The following is a 20302-nucleotide window of genomic DNA, read 5'->3' on the forward strand; positions in this document are numbered from 1 at the left end:
GATAGAAAATATATAATCAAATGAGAATGGATATCAAATGATTGGATAATGGGTATCTGATAATGGGATAATTGAATAATACATCATACAGGGTGTCTATATATAAGGAAAACCAATATGTCTAAAAGTCACAGAAGAGATAAGGATTACAACTCAACACATGTCCACCAGAGGTGGATTATCCTCTATTGAGCATAGGAGTTTGTGCAATAATGAGAGGATTAGTTTATATACGTGTATCTCATAAAGAGATGTTGTAGACACCATGTACTCTAATAAGTTGTTAGCTCCTATGTTGTCAATAAGAAAACTCATATGATTACATATTCCTAAGTAAACTTAAGTAAAGTGTAATAATAATTAATTATTTACACTAGCACTCCCCCTTATGTGTAACTTAGGGGAATGCACTTAAGCTCACAATGCTAAATGCAAGATGCAATGCGAGTCCTAACTATTAGGCCCTGTTAGGTACCCATGTACAAATGCAATGAAATATCTCACAAAGTAGAGAAAGAGGGAAAAGCTCATGGAAAATTCCTTCCTCAGAAAGAGAGATGAAGAAATACAAGATTCATGGAAGGATGGAGTAATCAAGACCCCCTAGTATGACATACATCATGCATGTACAAGAATATATCCCCCATATTGAATAATCTACTACAAGGATGTCAAGAACACAAAAAAGTATCCAATGCCTACAAATGAAATTTCTCCCTTTAGGAAGAAGATACACCAAGTATAAGTGTTAGTATACTTATCATTGTGAATAGTAAGGTGGATGATGAATCAATATGTTTTATGCTATGGATGCTTCCTCTGAAGTCTACTCATATGTTGACAAGTCCTTGATGAATGTAGATGCCACAAACCAATCTGATGGATGCCCAAAAGAAGGTGACGCAAACCAATCTGATGGATGCCCAAAAGAAGGTGGAAAATAAGGTAACATGTCCTTGTATGAAAGTGAATCAAAATCCAAAGACAAGGAGTCATCCTTATAGGAAGATATGGGAAGAGAATAAATGTAGCCTTCCCTCAATGATGAATGCACACCCATGAAAGAAGCTCCTTGATGACTAAAGAAACCACACCATGAAAGATGAATGATCTTCCTCCTTATAGGAAGAAGTGGTCCATAGGAGTAGTAGAGAATTCTCTCTAACTAGTAGGAAGAATCCTCAAAAGATATGATGTTTGAGGAAACTAGAATACAATCTCTAAAGTAAAAGAGTCCTCCTTCAACTACTAAAAAGAAGTGTCCACAATCATGTTAGTCTCAAAAGAAATATTAAGTGGTTGAGGGTCATAGTGTTCCCTTGAAAAGGGAAGAAGAATTCTCCTCACCAAAGAGAAGATGGATGTCATGAATAATGTCTCCTACATCTTCAATGCAAGACTCCACAAACAACACTACAATGTATAGAAGGAAGTCATCCCATAAAGCTAAAATAGGAAGGCATGGTGTTTCCTACTGCACTAAATTAGTAGATAAAATAGGAGCATCAAGAGGCATGATCTCAACTAGAGTTGTTGGTACTATAACTGAAGTAAGTGGAGGGAGAATGTCCTCTGGGAATGAAGGGACTTGTGTATCTCCATATGCTTTCCAAAGTCACATTCAAAGTTCATAAGGATCACTAGCCTTTCTAAGGACAACAAAACAATCCATACTGATATTTATAAAAATATCTTGAAAAATCATTCTAGGAACTGTCTGATCAGTAGAAGAAGGAAATTCTTTGGAACATAGATAAGGAAATACTTCCTTATATTCTCTTAGATGATCAATTATCAAAGCAGTCCATTTTTTATAGTTCCTTTTTGTCAATTTAAATCTTAAACCAAACTGACACTTGTGACATGACTCCATATATCAAATAATATATGCACACACAAAATGCAAAAAAAAATCAAAGAAACCCCTCTTAATGCATGATTTGGCACTTTATAGTTAGTGTGATTAAAATGGCCACTTGCTGATTTAGGGCATATAAGACACAATAACTCTCAAGGATATAATTAATTACAATTGCCAATAGGCCAAAATGAGACCAAAATTTAAAAGTACTACGTCTACTCAAAATTAATCCAAATTGATACCATATTTGGAAAGTAGACAAAAATTCATGCACTCTCAAAAAAATAGCACTTGAATATGTGTCTGGATGAGCTCGAACAAACCTTTGTAGTTGCAAAAATCAAGATTTGTGATTTTTAGAAAAATTCAAGAACAAGGATTGTGAACAACCTACAACAATATTTAGATCATAAAATTCTACCCCAAAACTAAAAAAATTGTTGAGAAAAAGGAGTTTGTATGACAAAGATATTGTTGTTTGAAAATCACCTATGTAATTATTTTTCCTAAATCACCATCATCACACCTCCAAAAATCAAATGAATCTAAATTTCACCTAGGATGTCTAATTTTGATGAATAAAAGACAATTTGGGGGTTTTTTGACATTCTGAATGTGATACCAATATCTAATTTGCACTAGCAATCTCTAATCTTGACCTGACAATGCAATGAAACTCCTTTTGCTCTGATACCATGTAAGAATTTTCCTTTAGGAAAAATGATGCCAAGATCAAGAAGCTCAAGAGATAGCACAAGAGAGACAAAATATGATTAAATGAGAATGGTAATTAAATGATTCAATAATTAATATTTGGATAATCAATATATGATAATGAGATAATTGGATGAATACATCATAGGGTGTGCTTGTATATAAGAGCAACCAATATGTATATAAGTCACATAAGAGATAAGGATTACAACTCAAAAAATGTCCACAAAAGGTGAAATATCATCCATTGAGCACAAGATTTTGTGTTATGATGAGAGGATAAGTTTACAAAGGTGTATCTAATAAAGAGATGTTGTAGACACTGTGTGCTCTAATAAAATACTAACTCCTATGTTGTCAACAAGAAAACAAATATGACTATGCATATTCCTAAGTAAAATTAAGTAAAGTGTAATAATAATTAATTATTCACACTAACAATAGGTCATATATCAAAAAAATATTGGAGCAATGGGAAAGCTAAATTCAATGGATAATACTACAATTGTAATCAGCATGGTCATAGACTTAATCAATGCAAAGAGAAACCTAAATTTGAAGGAAAATTTCACAAATATAAGAAGCATGGGCACAAATATTTTGAATGCAAAACTACGATATTGAACCCAGAAGAACATATTGTAAAATTTATATTTGGTTGGGACTATAATACTTGGTGTTGATCTCATTATTGTGTAGAATTTGGATATAATGGAATGAATTGTGTAAAGCATAACATGAGGATAGGAGATTCCACTAGAAGATGTTTTATTTGTACAGAACTTGCTCATCTTGCCAAGAACTATATGAACACTAGAAGAATTGAAGATGAAAATAAAGCCAAGGCTGGTAACATCAGAAAATAAATGAGATAGCAATGGATTCCAAAATCTTCTAAAAATGAAAGTCTGGGCAATGAAGCAAATTTCACTCAAGAATTGGGTGACTCAAGTATTTATACATGATCTCTCACAAGGAAAACTAGAATTAGGATTTTAAAGAAGACATCTTAAATTAGTTCTAGTTTGTAAAATACAAGATCCATAATAACATTCAAGATACAAAGGGATTACTAAGTATTCAAGAAGATTTTAGTCATTACTGAGTGAGGTTGGATTGCAAACCTTACCGAGTGATGTCAAGTTGCGAAACCCTACCAAGAAAGGTTAGGAATAACTTGTTATTGTGTGGAAATTGAGCCATGGATGTTCGTATTGAGCATTCAATGTAGGGCAAGTGGAAGATAGTCTATCATCTACCAAGAAATCATACCAAAAATTTATGGCAATTGAAAGACAAAATTTAAAAAATGTTGAACTCAAATTCATTTGCCACCGCAAATTTTCCATAGCTATTTGTGTAAAGTGATTTCTAAAGCATCCAAGTGATCCATGAAAATTATTATTGAATTTTTTTTGTATCTTTTCAAAACCTATTGATAAAATGGCATCCTCTAGAAAAAGACCAAGAAAAGGTCAGAGATGCACTAGAGTTCAAGTTGATTTTGGCTATCATGGAAGCCCTAGATCTAAATAGAGAACAATCTCAAAGTCCATTAGAGGTATACTTGATTAATGATATTCATTCACATTTTTTATGTGCTATTCAAGATATTGGAACCCTAGAAATGGATGAAACCTTGGAGAAGATATGTGTCAATGGAATGTTAAAACTAGAGTATCAACACCTTGAAGAGAAGGATTGACTCACATTCCTCATATGCCATAAGACTTTCAAATTAGATGGATGAGATTCATTCTTAGTCATATGCATAATGGTCAATTATGGTTGGAGCAACCTATTGTGATAATGAAGAAAATGATTCATAGGATCATAGGTCTCCCAATTCTTACAAAGGCAAAGATAACCAAAACTCTAAGTCAAATCGAGCTAGAAAAGAAAACCCTAGCTAAGTGGGATGGAAGGGGATTGCAAATCAGCTATGTTATGGCTATGGAATTGAAGTTTCATATATATATATATATATATATATATATATATATATATATATATATATATATCATTTCATATAATATATCCATATCAAGTAGACTCAATAGTGTATCATGTGAAGCTATGGATCTTGCATACAAAGTTGTCAATCTAACAATATGTCATTTGACCTAGCTGAGTTGATGGCAAATCAGTTCAATAAAAATATGGAGAGCACAAGTTCTTCAAAGAACAATCCTTGTAAGTTTAGTTCACTCTTAACTTGTCTATTTTTCTATGTTCAAAATTTTTTCCCATCTAAAGGTACAATCATATGGAGGAAGGATGTACTTATTCTTTACCAAATTAATGAATATATAATAGAAATTGGAGAAAACTATATTAGTATTATGGTTAACTACTTTGATGCATTTAAGGATAAGATGAATAATAGATTCAAAATCCCTAATGAACTTGTGTATAACTACAAAGATTATTTTTTTTCATGTTTGATTGTGATAAAGTGTACTTACAAAAAATTAGACCAAGAATTGTATGGGTTAAGCCTCTAGGTTATGAGGTTAGTATTGCTAAAACCAATGACATAATTGGAGCTCTATTAAATGATCATATTGACCCAAAAGTTGCATACTTTGGAACTTATGATGGAGCAAAAGGAATAATAGAATTTGAAATAAAACTCCCTCAAGTGGCGAATGAAGAGAAGAAGAGGATAGAAAAATTGAAAAAATCTATCTCCACTCTTCTATTGACTAAAGGAAAAAGTTGTGACATTGAGGAAGACAAAGTAGAAGATGAAAAGAAGAATGTTAAGGTTATTATAATCAAACTACTAAACCATCTAGTACAATATTCACAAGGAGGGAAATAAGAAAGAAATTGAAGATGGGTGAAGAAGCAGAGGATATAATTTTCAAGAAGCCTCCACCCACCTTTGAGGAAAGATTGAAAGAAATATATTTAGAAGTTGACATAATAAACTTCAAAGAATTAATGTATGAAACTAGGACTGCAGAGGAAAAGAAGCAAGCTGAAGATATGAAAAATGGAAATATTGTGTAGATCAACTTACTCAATAGATTCCAAGTGAGTTAATGGAAAAGATAAATCCAAGATGGGAGCATACAAGGGAAACTACTAAAGATATATATGAGTAGACCCTGAAGTGACTCATGTTGAGCTTGAATGACAAGGAAGTAAAATAATCCTTAAGGAAGATGAAAAAAAGATTAGCTTGAAGTTTAACACTTGTCTAATATTGATCAATGACATTGAACATGTGGTAAGGAATTCCACCAACACCTGAAAGAACATTTACAATCTTCACAAGCAAAGTGATTTTGTTGTTAATGTCACTCACAAGGAAGATGATGACGAACATGACAAAAATGCAAAAATTGATGATGATGAAGTAACAAATTATTGCAATATAGATGGTGAGCAATGAGAAGCTACTGGGGAAGATCTAATTGAATTTCAAAGCATTGAGGAGATTGATCTAGAGGAAATTGCAGCAGTGGGCATAGCCTCATTTCCTCAATCTCTAAGTGAAGCATTGAAAACATCAAGCATAGAGAAAGCTACAATAGAATTGATTGTGTCAAATACTACAAGTGCAAGCACTCAATCAATTTTTTTCATCTATTTAGCTCGTCATTTCATTGAAAAAAGTGAAAAGCACTTCATCTATTGAGTAGTTAGGACTTCCTCCACCATCAGTTTTGGTTACACAAGGTAGTTCTTTAATAAGTGCAATATCTACTTTTTCAACTTGTCCTACTATTGCCAAGATTGTTTCTATTCCTAGTATGCAATTAATAAGTACAAGGATAGTGGAGATCAAATCTCAACTAAGTATAAATTTTTTGAATAAATGCAGAGAGAAGGATGAATAAATTGATCTTGATGAAGAGATAGCCATCCCAAATTGGGACATCCCCATTCTTAATATTGATTAGATGTATATATCTGGAGAGCTACTTTAGAAGAAAGCTAAGTAGTAGATGTTGGGATTAAAGATTGAGTAACTGAGACGGGGGCGGGGGGGGGCGGTGTGAATCAGTTACTTACAAAAACCTTAATCACAGATCCCTTAGATTTCTTAAAGATCTAGTTACTACAGATACTCGACAAACAAATGTTGTAACTTGGTAAATTAAACTGTTAATTATCTTTAAGAAAACATGCATGCAATTGAAAACAAAATGAGCACAAGAGGCACTAGATTTAACATGGAAACCCAGTATGGGAAAAACCACGAAGTAACTAGCTACCAATTTTTCACTCTTCTAAAGTGAGCCCTATTAGGAGCCAACCTTGTTAAAGGTTACAATACACACTGTTGGGTGTGACCTTGTTAAAGGATTTTGATCACCCTTTTAGGAGTGGCCTTGTTAGAGGTCTTTAGAACAATTCAACTAAACTATCACCTTGTTAGAGAATTTAAAAAATGGCTGTTAAACCAACTCTGTTAAGAGATTTGAAATCACTGCTACAATTGTTAGAAAGCAACAATGAATTAACCTAAACAAGATGCAACTGAATTTGCTGGTTACAGGTCTGTATTCTACATCATTAGATCCTCCTTGATCAAATATGGCTTTGCTGCTCATCAATGATCTTTGATCATCCTTCTAATTTTCTTCCACAATAATCAATCCTCATATCACATTAATTCCATTTCCATCTCAGTCACACTTAGAATTTACAACATGACCTCTTAATTATACAATTCAGATTGTCATGTTGACCCAAGTACATGTTACATTTACCAATAAAGCATACATCAGTTGGCTACAAATATTACTCTAAACAAATAAATGTTATTTCATAGAAAAATGAAACCCTTTGCTGGCTAACCCTGCTCGGTAAATACTGCTTCCAAAAATTTCTTGAGTTAACCTTCTTGACTCGATTAACATTACAACTTTTGCAAAATCCTTTGGCTACTGAGTTTACTCGATAAGAACTGAATTCCTTCATTAGAGCTCAATAAGAACTGCTTCTGCCACATTTCCTTTGATGACTAAGTGAGCTCGATAAGAACTACTTCTACTACATATCCTTTGATGACCGAGTGAGCTCGGTAAGAACTAAATTTATTTGATTATCTTGAAAGCTCAGTAACAACTGTTTACTTGGTGGATACTACAAGTTTTCTTCACTAACCTTCTAAGCTTGGTAGACTCTGTCCTTTACCTTGCTAACCATCTGAGCTCTATGGACTCTATCTGATGATTGATATGACATTTGTGTGATATCAAAGACAACACAGAATTGAACAATTGTATCCAACAATCTCCCTCTTTGGAATTGATGGCAACACAACATGTCATAGCATAATGAAATTTAAAAACAAGTCTTTTACTAATAGAATACTTCACTTTCTTTTTCCAAAATAGCAAGCTCCCTCTTTCATAATAATCTCTCCCTCTTACATAAACTCTTATTATTTGTAAATTTCAGAAAGATATGACAGTATACTCTCCCTCTTTGACAACACATGTCAAAGAAAACTTAAAATTTTGTAGCATTGTACCTAATGTACTGATTCATATGCAATGTCTTCATTATTTTGCTACATCAACTGATAGATCTTCAATTTTGTTCCTATTGATGCATCACTAAAACTGTATTTTAGTGAGCTTCAAATAGGGGAATGACCCCTAACTTACCTCTTAGATACAAGAATGCATCCTTAGGTAAAGGCTTTGTGAATATGTTAGCAATTTGTTCCTTTGTATGAACATATTCCATTCTAATTTCCTTTTCTTGTACCAATTCTCTAACAAAGTGATACTTTATGGCAATATGTTTGGTTTTTGAATGCATCACTAGAATCTTGGAGATATTAATTGCACTTGTGTTATAACAAAACATAACAATAGGTTCTTTGATTTCTTGCTTCATACCTTCAAATAATTGTTTGAACCACACAATGTTTGAGCAGTTTACTACTACTGCAACATATTTAGCCTATATTGTGGATTGAGATGTACAATTCTACTTTTTACTTGTCCAAAAAACCAACCTTTCTCCAAGAAAGAAATCTTGTCCACTTGTGCTCTTCCTATCATCAACATTACCTACCCAATCTGCATCAGTGAACACCTTTAAATCCATATTTCCTCCAAGTTTATACCATAATCCATAATCTTTAGTTCCTTTTAAGTATCTCATGATCCTTTTGATTGCCATCATGTGATTTTTTATTTTTTTTGCTGAGAATCTTGCTACAATTCCTACTACAAGGGCAATGTTTTGCCTTGTGTGCACTACATATTGCAACTTTCCAATCATAGATCTATATAATGTCTAATCCGCTTCCTTTTATTCATCATCCTTGGTAAGTTTCAATCCAGTACACATAGGAGTCCCAACTAGTTTGCAGTCTTCCATAACAAACTTTTTCAGTATCTCCTTGATGTATTTGGATTGAGTAATGTACATACCATTCTTACTCTATTGAATTTGATTTCACCAAAAATTGACATTTCAAATTCCTTGTTCATTTGTTCTGAAAATTCTTTGCAAAGATCATCATTTCCTATGAACAACATATCATCTACAAATATTTCTACTAAAATAATCTTATTATCTAATCCTCCCTTTATGGACAAACTATTATTATCATTAGTTCTTTGAAAACCAATCTGAATAAGATAGTTATGCAATCTTTCATACCATGCTCTAGGGGCTTGTTTTAGACCATATAACGCTTTATGCAATTTCCAGACCATGTCCTTCTTGTTTGGATCAACAAAACCTTCAGGCTATTCAATGTAAACTTCTTCACCCAATATGCCATTGATAAATGTTGACTTGACATCTATCTGATAAACTTTGAATCCTTTGTATGCAACATATGCAAGTAAGGTTCTGACACCTTCCAATCTTTCAATAGGAGAAAAATTTTCTCCATATTCTACACCTTCTTCTTGAGAGTATCCTTTGCATACTATTCTAGCTTTGTTCCTTGATACCTTACCATCTTCATTTAGCTTATTAATGAATACCCACTTAGTTCCAATCACATTCTTATCTTTGGGACTAGGTACAAGATTCCATGTTTTATTTTTCTCTATCTATTCTATCTCTTCATTCATAGCTTCAATCCAAATTTCATTGTCTAGAGCATCTTTGACATTTCTAGGTTCAAAATTAGCAAGTAAACAAGTGCTTTTCAACTTGCTTCTTGTCATTATTCCTTCTAATTTATCTCCAATGATCTGATTTGATGCATGATGTTTCCTGATATACTTGGCTAACATAGGTTGCTTGCCTTTTGAATGACTTGCATTGTTATCCTTTTGTTTCTCAACTTCTGGTTCTAGATCTGATTGCTTGGGCTTGGTAGATGTTGATTCGGTAGCTTCTGTTTGCAACTCAGGTTCTTGCAACTCAATAGGCATTAACTTGGTTTGAACTTCCTATGACTCAGTTATTGAAGACTCTGGAGTTGAGGATTCCTAATTAATAGGTATATTGGGAATTGTATTAGGTTCAACGTAAACAAATCTTATGTAGTCTTTTGGTTCCCTTTTTCTTTCTTCTTCTATCCTTTCTGCAAACTCATCAACTTTCACATGTGCACTTTCTATGACTTTGTGAGTAGATAAGTTCAAACATCGATATGCTTTGCTTTTGCAAGAGTATCCCAAAAAATTCCTTCATCACCTTTTACATCAAATTTACCTTTTCTAGATTCTTTCAAAATGTAACATTTGCTTCCAAATACTTTTAGGTAACTTACATTGGGTTTCTAGCCATAACATAACTCATAGAGGGTCTTGAGTGAGTCCTTTTTTAGTTGTACTCAATTCAAGGTATGAACTACAGTGTTGATAGCTTCCTTCTGGTACTTGATAGCAATATCTTTCTCAATCATTAAGGTTCTTGCACAATCCATGATAGATCTATTCCTTCTTTCTGCTATTCCATTTTGTTCTGGAGTTCCAGATGCTGGAACTTGTCTTTTGATTTCCCTTTCAATGCAAAAGTTATTGAACTCATATGAAATAAACTCACCACCTCTATCAAACCTTAAGCATTTTAGTCTCTTACCTATTTCCTTTTCTACTATGGCCAAATACCATTTGAATTTTTCAAATGCTTCTGATTTCTCTCTTAAGTACATGACAGTCATCATTCTTGAATAATCATCAACAAAAAGAATCAAAAATTTCTCACCAGTATAAATTCCAATGCCAATAGGTCCACACAAATTAGTATGCACAATTTCTAGAACTTATTTAGACTGGTAGTTCTTGCTTTTAAAACTAGTCTTTCCCATTTTACCAATTTGACAATTCTTGCATAGACCAACCTCAGGTTTCTCTATGTTAGGAATACCTCTTACTTTCCTAAATTTACTGATTTTTATCAAGTTGTCAAAGTTTACATGACATAGCCTTCGATGCCATAACCAAATTTCTTCAAATTGAGCAATAAAACATGAACATTCATGAAATTCAAGATAAAACAAGTTACCTTTTGTTTGAGTGCCTGATCTAATCAGCTTTCCTTTGCCATCCAATAATCTTGCTTTTTCATACATAAATTCCACTTTGAATCCATTATTGAGTAGCTGTGCCACCCTCAAAAAATTATGCTTTAATCCTTCTACCCAATATGCATTATCACATACAAGTTCCTTGGTTAATGAGATTCTTCCTTTTCCTCTTATACAACAAGGTTCATTGTTACCAAATTTTACACTGCCACCATCATAGTCTTCAAAGTATTCAAACTTAGTTTTATCACCAGTCATGTGATGAGAAAAATAACTATCTATGATACATGTATCATTTTTTCTCACATCAAAAATGAGTTCCATTTCTTCTTTATTATTAGATTCATCTTTTGCAACTATGTAAACAATTTCGTCTTCTTCTTCATCATTAGAATTATTAGAATCTTTCACCATGAAACATGTTTTCTTACATTTATCCTTGAATTATTTGAAGTCTTTCTTGCCATTGTACTTGTGACCTTTCTTCTCATCATTATTCTACTTATTTGGGCACCTAGTAGCAATATGTCAAATTTCTTCACAAGAAAAACAGATTAGAGGGACCTTACCTTTCTATTTCCCTTTGCCTCTTGAATATTTCCTTGCTAGTACAGCTTCAACCACCTCAAGATCATTGCCTAAACTTTTTTCTTATTCTTCATCACTATTTGACTATGGATCCTTTGTCTTCTTCCCTTTTTCTTTGAGTGAAAGCTTGGCTTCAAATGCTGATTCAATGTTCTTTGCAGCTAGAACATAATTATCATAGCTGTCTAGCTCAAATGCAGTCAATCTTCCAACTATGGCTTCTAAATTTATCTTATGATTTGCTTCACATCTTCTTTCTTGAATTGTAGAGACTCTGATTACATAGATAGAAAGTAGAGTTCTAAGAACTTTACTTATAACTATCTCATCATTGATATCTCCTCTAGATGCTTTCACTGCACTAACACATGCTTTAACTCTTTCAACATACTTTACAATGTTTTCATCCTCTCTCATCCTTATTTGATCAAATTTTCCTCTCAAAATTTCTTCTTTGGCTCTTCTCACATTATCATCTCCTCCATAGATCTCTTTCAGCTTGTTCCACATTTCAAAGGTGGTTTTGCAATCCTTGATGTGATCAAATTCTTCATAACTTAGAGTAGATGCTATATCTATCATCATGTTATTGTGAGTCTTCTTTTCAGAAATATCATTCATAGATAATATACCAGAAGGTTCTTCATATTTTTTATCAAGGTACTTCAGTCCTATATCACCAATAGAAACCAGATGAAGTCTCATCAATCCTTGCCATGCTAAGAAGTTGTCCCTGTTAAGTCTTGGAATTTCCCTCTTGTACGACATCCTGATCTTTAGCTTAGATCCTTGAAATCTTTTCCTATAAGCACCAAAACCTCTAATACCAATTGTTGGGATTAAAGATAGAGTAACCAAGAGGGGGGAGGTGGTGGGGGGTGAATTAGTTACTTACAAAAACTTTAATCACATATCCCTTAGATGTCTTAAAGATATAGTTACTACTAATACTTGGTAAACAAATGCTATAACTCGGTAAATTGAACTGTTACTTATCTTCAAGCAAACATGCATGCAATTGAAAACAAAATGAACACAAGAGACACTAGATTTAATGTGGAAACCTAGTATGGGAAAAACCACCAAGTAACTAGCTACAAATATTTCACTCTTCTGAAGTGAGCCCTGTTAGGAGCCAACCCTATTAAAGGTTAAATTACATACTATTAGGTGTGACCATGTTAGAGGATTTTGATCACCCTATTAGGAGTGGCCTTGTTAGAGGTCTTTAGAACAATTCAACTAAACTATCACCTTGTTAGAGGATTTATAAAATGGTTGTTAAACCAACTCTGTTAAGATATTTAAATTCACTGTTACAATTGTGAGAAAGCAATAATGAATTAACCTAAATAAGATGCAACTAAATTTTTTGATTACAGGTCTCTGTTCTGCATCATTAGATCCTCCTTGATCAAATATGGCTCTACTGATCCTCAATGATCTCTGATCATCCTTCTAATTTTCTTCCACAATAATCAATCCTCATATCACATTAATTCCATTTCCATCTCACTCACACTTAGAATTCGCAACTTGACCTCTTATTTATACCATTTAGATTATCAAGTTCGCTCAATTACATGTTGCATTTACCAATAAACCATACATCAGTCGGCTACCAATATTACTCTAAACAAACAAATGTTATTTCATAAAATAATGAAATCCTTTGTTGGCTGACCCTACTTGGTAAATACTGCTCCCAAAAATTTCTTGAGTTAATCTTCTTGACTCGGTTAACATTGCAACTTCTGCAAAATCCTTTGGCTCTAAGTTTACTCTTTAAGAACTAAATTCCTTCATGAGAGCTCGATAAGAACTACTTCTACCACATTTCCTTTGCTGACTGAGTGAGCTCGGTAAGAACTGCTTCTGCCACATTTCCTTTGATGACTGAGTGAGCTTGTAAGAACTAAATTTCTTTGATTACCTTGAAAGCTTGGTAACAATTGTTTACTCGGTAGATACTACAATTTTTCTTTACTAACCTTCTGAGCTCGGTAGACTCTGTCCTTTACCTTGCTGACCATTTGAGTTCGATGGACTCTATCTGATGACTGATATGACAGTTGTGTGACATCAAAGACAACACACAATTGAACAATTGTATCCAATAGTAGATTCTTAGAGAAGAAAGAAATAAAGAATTTCAAGTACTTGAAGATGCTAAGAACATTCTTGTAGAGGCACTCAGCATAGAGGTTGATACTTCTCAACCAATTTTGGTCCAGTTAGTAGATGTAGCCCAGAAATTCAATGAAGATATGAATAAAAAAAAGAAATTGTTGCAAAGAGTGGAGAAGAAATTTGAAAATAAAGTTTTGAAGCTATTACAATAGGAGATTACAATTCATAAAGTAAACTTCTCTACTACTCTAGGCTCATTGGAGACCTCTTGCAACAATGTGACTTCATTATTTGGTAAAATATGTGATACTTCAATTTTCACCAAGGAAATAAAATATAAACTTTCAAATATTGATGAAGATCTAAAGGAAAGTGCACAATAGTTTCAACTTTACCTGAGTTATAGTTCTTCAAACTACAGAAAAATTATACTTTTCACTGATATGTAGGCAAAATTACTAAGAGAAGAAGCCAAGATAAGATCTACATTAGTAGATATACAGGGCATGATTCTCCTAGACATGGATGCATTGTAAAAAAATATTGCACATGCTAAAAGACTCATCCATGATAACAATTTCTATATTGCAGACCACATAATAGAACTATAAATAGAAGTTTAGGTTGCATTACACACAAGCAAGGTCTTGTAAGAAAATTGTGACAAGATGATGGCATTGATTCTAAAGGTACATTCATATTTCTTGTTACATTTTGGCATTACTATATAGTATATAATATACACCTTTAGCATTAATGTAAAAAGGGGGGAGAAAATGTATATATTATATGAGTAGATGAGAAAATGTAGATAGTATAATATAAGACGTAGTATACAAAAGGGGGAGAAAAAAAATGTATAACATGAAAGACACATGTAAAAGAGGAAGAGATATGATGCATAAAACATGTGAAACTATATAAAATATACTATATATATATGCATGGGGGAGAAACATCATATGATACTCAAAGAAACATCTCTTACAAAAGCAATTTTGAAAAATCTCAAAATCAAATTATGCTACTGAGTTGAAGACACACGATGAAGATTGTGTTTGAAAGTTTTTTGGAAATTAATTTTGATTGATTAAGTGTTTTATCACTAATGCCAAAGGGGGAGATTATTGATATTATAGTCAAGTTTTTAATTAGTCACACACACTTATTCAGATAGATAGTATCTACCAAGCTTATTTTATAGTTACCAGTGTTAACCAAGCATTTTAGGCTATATTAAGTTCTATAGTTGTTCACAAATTAAAGGAACAATATTCAGTTTATGCTGAGGAGTCTCTATCATGATGGTGATCAATAGTAAAAACCAAACATCATAAGGATTACCAAGTTTCTTAGTGAAAATTGAGTTATGAAGTGCTTTCCAAGTTCATAGTTATACTGATGTGAATCCAGTGTTGACCAAGCCACTGAGTGTTAACCAATATATTTAGTTCACACCAAGCTTGTAAATCAAGTGATTTAGTTTATATGCTGAATTTTGCAGTATTTTTCAAGTCACTAGTGTAGACCAAGTTCAAGACTACTTGGAAGTAATCAGTATGGATTGAGCTTCTATGTCTACCGAGTGCATGATGATGCTAAGCATTGATAGTGGATGTCAAGTATTAAAACCTCACCGAGATAGTCTTCAAAACCCAAGTTCTTGTAGTTGGACAAACTTTGTGTATTTTTTGTAAACTTGTATTGTAGCTAACTTTTTTGATTTGTAATTTGGATTGGTATATCTATAATGTATAGTATTACATCCAAAACATACCATGCCAGGAATGTAACAAGTGGAGAAGAGTAGAAGTTTGAAATACAAAAATGCTACAACAATATAGGAGCAATAAATATTTATCTATCATAGCAAGGTGATCATTACACTAAAAGGAATCTCATTTAGCAAACCAAGTTGCAAATCAGAGATCAACCACTATTTCATCCTAATAGGTGGATTAGTTAAATCCTTTCACAAGATAGACTCAAAAATCTTTTTTTAATCTCTTTACCAAGTGCATACTTCATTGTATGTTTCCAAATCCGTTGGCAAGGTGGACCTAGCAATCCTTATTTCTCCTAACAAGGAAAATCATTAGAAGTGATCATTGTAATACTTAGCTAACTTTATACTACATTACTAAAGCTTGTGAGTATCATCCCCAGCCTAGTCTTACTTTCTATTTGGAAGGTTTCTAGGTCACCATATTGAATTTCAAAAGTATTATGAATGTTTTGAGGCTTTCAATTTTTCATGCATGCAATTAGATCAATATATACAAGAAGAATTAATTTGTAATAAAGGATTCAGCCCTCCCCTCTCAATAACATAGCCTATCATATATCTTTCCAAAAAAAACTAGTAAGTAATCACCAACACTTTTAGTTCTTAGTACATAAAATAGTAAATTGATTTGTTTGTTATGTATTTCCTACAATCAGGTGAATAATCAACTTTTTCCTAGAATTTAATAGACCAGTTTCTTATGCATTTGGAAGTAGAGTAAACATTAGTAAATTTGGACTGATTTAATCAAACTATGATTAAAATTATCAACATTGAGCTCTATTTTGTTCTTACCATATCCTTTTTACAAACCCTAAACCTTATCAATTACAAAAAGAAATTACCTAATTCTTTAATCAGCAACAATCAATAAGAGATATATAATTCATGTGAATTGCATTAAAATGAATGAAACTTGTTTAGAATAGTCTCCAGATTATAGATATATAAAAAAGGAGACAAAACTCAAAGACAATGATATATAAGGAAAGTCCTTCTCTTGAAAATATTTGTAATACTAACAAAGACACAAAAAATATAACTCAGAAGCAAGCCATTGGTATTAAATGTTCACTTTTATATTCAATTATACAAGAGCTAAATTTATTCACCTAATTAGAGAAGAAAATGGTCGAACTATAGAAGAAAACATGATGATGATAATGATAATATTCTAGAGATAACTGATCTTTACTCCTCATCTTGGAGATCCATACATAGGATTACAACAAGCTATAGATGAGAGGAGGACACATGTTAGAACAAGAATGGATAGAAAAAATGCAAAGATGGGAACAAAATGATAAATAGATCATTCTTGAAAAGCTGGATCATTGAGACAATAAGAAAACATTTATGTTATGCTTTTTGACTTTACTCTTCCTTGCCCTTCATTGTCCTCAATAAGAGATATCTCAACTACTTCCTACTTGTTGGGCCTTAATTTCTCTTGCTACCTCCAAAACATAGATCTATCTTTTTGTGGGTCATTCTATTGTTTTAACCTCTTATAAATCCTAAGTGGCTTTGGTCCACTTGGTGTCCATAATTACTTTAGATTCAAAATAAAATTTGTTCAAATATGTTTTTGCCTCAAAAAGGGAATCAATTAATTTATTGTATTAGATATTAGAAGTGTCTTTAAAAATTGCCATTGTGGCCTTCTAAGTGTTGGTTTTTGAAAATGTTACCCATTTCCAATTACCCCAATAAGAACAAAACATATCTAGGGGTAGCTAACTCCCATTATCAACACATCCATTCAGACACCAGGCCAACTATAAGGCTATACTCCTTCTACACTTCAGGCTCTACAAAACCTAGGTGAGTGAACCTGTAGATTCCTTAAATGGTACCAGTTGTCAAAGCATACACTAAATCTAATATGAAGCAGATAAAACCATTATTTCTCCTGATAACTCATGAAATAATCATCAATCTATAGTAGCTAAATGCAGATCTAAGAACCTCATAAGATGAGTGAGGGCACTCTAATACAACTCTTCAACATTAAAAGGAAATTCATTTGATTAATAATGTTGATATTAGCAAGACCCAAATATGAGCAACAAAATCTAGTGATCCTATTTCTGATCAGTGCCTTATCTATTGGGAAATTAAATGAATTATAACCATACATCATTTGGAAATCTGAGACACATTACTACATCTAGATCCCTGATCTATCCTTCACCTTGTGAATAGACATCTGCTTCAGATTTGAATCTCATACTGAAAATATCCCACCATGAAATCTGCAAACCCTGTGACAAATACCAAGCAATCACATGGCTCTTTGATCCATATGCAAGACATTTTAACCACATACATTCCAAAAAATGATGCAACCTAATCTATGATCCTTGATCACAAACTAGAAAGATTACAGATCCATAAATAGGAGATAAGACTCAAATTGAATTTGGAAACGTTTGCTGTATTTTATTCATTCTCCTTGAAAACGAATACATGAAAGATGTACATAAAATATCTCATAGATCACCTAATAGAAAAGAACTATATGCATAAAACATACATGCTGCTCAATACAACAGAGAAATGCTAAAGAATATGGTATCTCAGTATTGGAAATACATCAAGAACTGGATCCAAAATTTGGTATCACAGTCATGAACAGATTTTTTCCAAGGAACTGGAACCTTTACAAAGACGGAAAGAAAAAAAGATACAAGAGAAGATGAAAATCCCAGATCTGATATGCAACTACCATCTGTCCACCTGGAAAAACCCTCTCAACAGATTAAAACCTCTTTCTAATCTTCTCCCCTAATTGGTAAATCAAATCTTCATGATTACACCTCTCAAAGGCCTCAAAAATCTGAGATATCTGATTCCCATTGTAACTGATTTCTGCTCCTAAAGTGAAAACATGGTAAAAATTGAAAAAACTAGTTACAAGGTAATTTCTAAAAGCAAATGTACCTTTTAGAGTCTGTTTTCTCCATATCCAAACTTCAACAAGTATTGAGATCTTCTCTATAACCACCTTTGATGACTCATGATCAGATCTACTCACTATACTGAGAAAACCCCAAAAACTATAAAACTACCTATAACTTGAACCACTGCAATCTTGTGCAAAATTTGACCCCGTATTCAAAAAATTCAGGCTCTCTCAGTTCCAATGGTATATTGGAATGCATATTTCTGATAAAAATCGCCCCTGTTAGAGCACTTTGAAATTCTAGTCCTGAGACATGCTTTTGCACTAAAAATGAAAAATTTAAAATTTTGCATAGTCATAACTATATAAAATTTGAAAATATTTCAAACTTTTCATTCCATGCGTTTATATTCTCTGAATTGAAAATCACTTTGTTGTCTCCCCCAATCCACTGTCACCATGTGTCAAACATTGATTAGCTGTGACCTTTGGAATTTCATTAATATATATTATTAATTAATTTTCAACTTTTCATAGCCCCAGGACCCTTTAACAACTCCATTTCTACCTATACACTGAATGCTATATTTTACGTTCTTACGCTCACGAGCGTACCATCGGAAGCCTTTATTTTGTGCCTTTTGCTCATACGAGCTGTGCATATCATCAGAGAGGGTTGGAAATTCTTTTACGCTATTACACCCATGATGTATCTGCGGACCTCTTCAAAATGTAACTTACGCTTTTACAAGCACGAATTCCACGTAGCATCGGCATTTAAATTTTTACCTCTCCCGACCATACGGGCAATCGAAGGAGTGTAAGGCTTTTCAAATCAAGTTTCGCTCATACGTGAGCGTAACCCTGTGAGGCTTTGGATTTTTCCTTCCAGGCATATGTTTAAAGCTTTCATTTCACTAGTCAAAATATGACTGACCTTTTGACCCATGGGCCCCTCAAGACTGTGGCTCCTCACGAGCCTTTCTTGTGAGATACTATCACTTCTGCTTTGAATCATATTTAAAGACACAAAAATCCCCCCACATAGCGAATATGGGATAAAACAGCTCATTGTATCCTTCCTTTCTATAGCTCTATTTGATGCATGGATGACCTTGCTATGCGGTCTGCAATGCTATCTTGGTTTAGACTTCTTTATGTGTAGTGGCTTGCTTTTTATTTCATCCCTTGACTGCGGGTTTTGGCATTCAATGTGTCGTCTCTGTTCTGCCCAATGCGTGGGTTACTACTATGTTTGTGTTGACCAACATTTCTTCAAACTGTGCATGGGTTTTATTGTTTTTGATTAACGTGGGTCATTGCATTTCTTGCCCACGGCTTACCATTTGTTGCAGGGGTAACTCTTTAACACACGTCCTTTCTATGTTTAGACTGGTGTCTGCCCTGATCCTATGAATGCGTGGAATCTCTTAAGCTTTCATCTGCTATGTTGCTTTGCTCACGTGAGACATGGTGGAGGCATTCTTTTGATTGCTTTGACCTGCGTTGAGCTCCCCTGCTTCTCCTTGACTAGCGGCTTATATGCTAGCCGAAAACTTCTTAACATGGGCGTCCCCTATATCTAAACTTGGTGTGAGCATTTCAAGCTTCTATATATTCCTTTTTAAAACTAAAATTGCCCTGTCATGGGCCTTGGGTTCTGTGACCTTGCAGGCCAGTCCTCCTGTGGTTTTATGATGGGTGCTCTTGTTCCTGTGCATGGGGTTCCACTTAATGCTCAGCATCTTGTAAACTTCCAATACAAATCTTTTTACCGGCGTGGACATGCTTTGAACAATGCAGGCATGAGCTTCTTGTTCTTTACTTGCCCTTGGTTTTCTTTGTTGCTGTGGA

Source organism: Cupressus sempervirens, chromosome 7, assembly GCF_028749045.1.
Source record: "Cupressus sempervirens isolate cs-2001-9-10 chromosome 7, ASM2874904v1, whole genome shotgun sequence".
Lineage (NCBI taxonomy): Eukaryota > Viridiplantae > Streptophyta > Pinopsida > Cupressales > Cupressaceae > Cupressus > Cupressus sempervirens.